Here is a 3,448-nt window from a genome sequence, read left to right as displayed (position 1 = left end):
TTGGAGTTGGCAGGCAAATTTAAACCTATTTGCAACCATTGACTTAGATTATCAATAATTGATTATATACCACAGAGATCAGAAGCTAGAAGAACCAGTAAATCCAACACCTGACCGGGAAAGAATACGAGTTCTTTTTCCTATGTTTCCACAAACAGCTTTTTATTGGTTTCACATTGCCTTTGGTTTAAGGTCCATTTGGTGTTCTAACAATTATTACTGATCCCACAGAAGCTCCTGCAGGGGTCTTGGAGGAGTATCCCAGGAAACTTGAAATAGCAAGAACTCAAGGGATGGTAAGTGGGTAAATCTGACAATGCCTAATCAGTCAACATCTATATTTAGTTTCTCACAGTGGGAGACCGCCTCCTCTAAAACGACTCAATTTCAAATTTAGTAGTTTCCCTTCATATGTATTTTCTTTCAAACTGCAGTCAGACTCTGCCTGATGTTGGCAGATATTGCCACATTAAGTCAGCCTCATATTACCACTCTGCTGCTAAATTCTCCCTGAATCACTGGGCGCCACATCACACCGGCTTCTCTCATACCGTGAGAAACATGGGTATCTATGTTGATTCATTGGCACCCCCTTTTGAATCCCTCTTTCTTTTTTTAAAAAAAGACTTATTTACTTGTTTGAGAGAGAGAGCGTGCATACGCGTGCGCACAAGCAGGGGGTAGGGGCAGAGGGAGAGGAAGAAGCAGACTCCCCGCTGAGCAAGGAGCCCAATGGGAGCTTGATGCCAGGCCCCCTGGATCATGACCTGAGCTGAAGGCAGATGCTTAATCAACTGAGACACCCAGGCACCCCCCTCTTTCTTCATAGTATTGCATAGCAACTCAACACACGATTATGCTTTTCATCTTCATTTTTCATTCCTAAATATCATGATTCCTACATCTTATACATGTGCATTTTGGTTCATGATGGCTTTCTTTTCCTGTTCATTTTCATGTTCATTTTCCACTCTGCCATTCCCCAACAATTACAGTGAGGTGTTAATCTGTGGGTCAATCATAAGCTTAGGGCAGTGACACAGTGACACCAAGCTGGATGGTGCCAGTGACTTAAATTATGTATTTTATTGCATAAGACATATGTCACTAGCCTCCTCCCTCAAAATAATTCTGTCATTGGGGTTTCCCTGGAGATTAGCCTCAAGTCCCCTTCTTTTTTTTCTTTTCAATTTTGTAACATGAGGGGCGCCTGGGTGGTTCAGTCACTTAAGCCTCTGCCTTCAGCTCAGGTCATGATCTCAGGGTCCTGGGATTGAGCCCCACATCGGGCTCCCTGCTCAGTGGACAGTCTGTTTCTTCCTCTGCCTCTCCCCGACCCCCGACCGTGTGCTCATTCTCTCTCTCTCTCAAATAAATAAACTAAAAGTCTTTAAAAAAATTTGTAACATGAGTATTCAAATCCCCTTCTTACCGCAGCAGTCCTTGAAACCCTAGCACTTTCCTTCTTCCTTTCCATTTTTCTTGTCTTCTGTTCCCTTCCTTCTTCAAAGATTTGTAAATATGTGGAATGTGCTAGAACTGGTACATAGAAGAGATGATAAAGTACTGACTTTCAGGGCTTCTTAGTTCTGTGGAGGAAACAGATATCCAAAAAGTAATTCAACTGAAGCACTATGAGAAGCATTATTATAGTAAAAACTTGAAAATGCTCTGTGGAGGCCAAGCAGAAAGAATGCTTACACAAAACCTGGATACATCAGAGAAAACCTTGGTTTCTTCATCTATACTATGATATTAAATTTCTAAAACATCATTTTAGGCTCAAGAGTATTTTGTGTGTCTTTCTTCTTAATTCATCTCCAATCTTCGTTCTCTTTCTCTCTGTATTAACCATGTCTTTTATTGTCCACATTCTGATGTTTTGATGTCTGGAGCCTCGCTGACCCTGGAGGGACTGCCCCTTCCAAAGGTAGCCAATTCCTAGAGATAAAAAACAATTCAACCAGGCGCCTGAGTGGCTCAGTCAGTTAAACGTCTGCCTTCGGCTCAGACCATGATCCCAGGGTCCTGGGATCGAGCCCTGCATTGGGCTCCATGCTCAGCGGGGAGCCTGCTTCTCCCTCTGCCTGCAGCTCCCCCTGCTTGTGCTCTCTGTCAAATAGATGAATAAAATCTTTAAAAAAAAAAAAAAAAAACTCACCCAATTGTGCACTTTGCAAATACAAATCAACCCATCCAGAGCCCAACCACCCACTCTATCAGGCTGTCACACTCTGGGCCACTACTTACCTACCCAAGTCACCCTAGGCTAGATGCCAGACAATGAAGGACAGCCCCTCTACACTGAAATTAATCAAACTAGCCACTCCTAAACCTGCCTATCCTGCTGTGCACATCCTCCTGAAGAAACCACAATAAAGGCTCTTGCCCAGTTTTCCCTCTCCTTTCATCTCCTACCTGATGGTGGTACTTCCGTTTGTGGGCGCCCCCATGGCCTGGTGTGTTCTTACCTCTTGGGAACCGAGAACAACAAACTAGGACAGTAATTTTCTAATCTATTGGTCCTACTATATCTCAAGTTTTCTACTAAATACATTATATTTTAAAACACTTTCCCTGTCCCATTCTCCATACCCCTCTTACTTCCTGTCCTCTCCACTTAATTTTTGTTAGTATAGACTGATTTAAAAAAAAAAAAAGCATGTTATCAAAGAAATGGCTCTCTTCACACACAAACATGTAATTGTTGTCAACTACTTCCCTTAGAAAAGTATTCTGTTCGGGGAAAAGGCCCAGGGTTTGAAACATGGCGGACGACATGGACCAGCAACAAACTACCAACACCGTAGAAGAGCCCCTGGATCTCATCAGGCTCAGCCTGGATGAGCAAATTTATGTGAAAATGAGAAATGACAGAGAGCTTCGAGGCAGATTACATGCTTATGATCAGCATTTCAATATGATATTGGGAGATGTGGAAGAAACTGTGACTACTATAGAAATTGATGAGGGAACATACGAAGAGATATATAAATCAACAAAACGGAATATTCCAATGCATTTTGTCCGGGGAGATGGTGATGTACTAGTTGCCCTCCTTTAAGAGTTGGCTGAAACAAAGAATTTATCATGTATGGAATATAGGAGCTTTTGTATGATTGCCTCTTTAAATGTAGAAGACATTCAAAAGAGAAACCTGCGTAAATTTTGATATTAAGAAATGACCAAGGATTCTTCCACTCCTGAAACGAGTTGACTTGCGGATAACTAAAAAATTCTTAAGCTAAAGGACATTTTAATTTTTTTCCAACCCTTTCAATAAATGTGATCACCAAGATGCAAAAAAAAAAAGAGTATTCTGTTCTTTATACTGTTCATTAGAATAATAGAGAAGAAATCATCTCTTTTGCCAAAAACAAGTAAAAAAGACTACATATGCTGATAGATGTTTAAACTTGTTTAATTTTAAAAGAGAAATTATATTTGA

The 3,448-nt window shown here is 41.1% G+C and overlaps 1 pseudogene; it reads left to right on the top strand.

Annotated features, from left to right (window-relative positions):
* The first annotated feature begins 2,767 nt into the window (after positions 1–2,767).
* LOC114208938 (U6 snRNA-associated Sm-like protein LSm3 pseudogene) lies at positions 2,768–3,075 on the top strand (annotated as a pseudogene).
* Positions 3,076–3,448: the final 373 nt, after the last annotated feature.

This window comes from Eumetopias jubatus, unplaced genomic scaffold (genome assembly GCF_037043125.1).
Source record: "Eumetopias jubatus isolate StellerSeaLion01/CBP00866 unplaced genomic scaffold, mEumJub1_p1.0 scaffold_16, whole genome shotgun sequence".
NCBI classification, from domain to species: Eukaryota; Metazoa; Chordata; class Mammalia; order Carnivora; family Otariidae; genus Eumetopias; species Eumetopias jubatus.
This window is presented reverse-complemented; position numbering and strand designations above follow the sequence as displayed.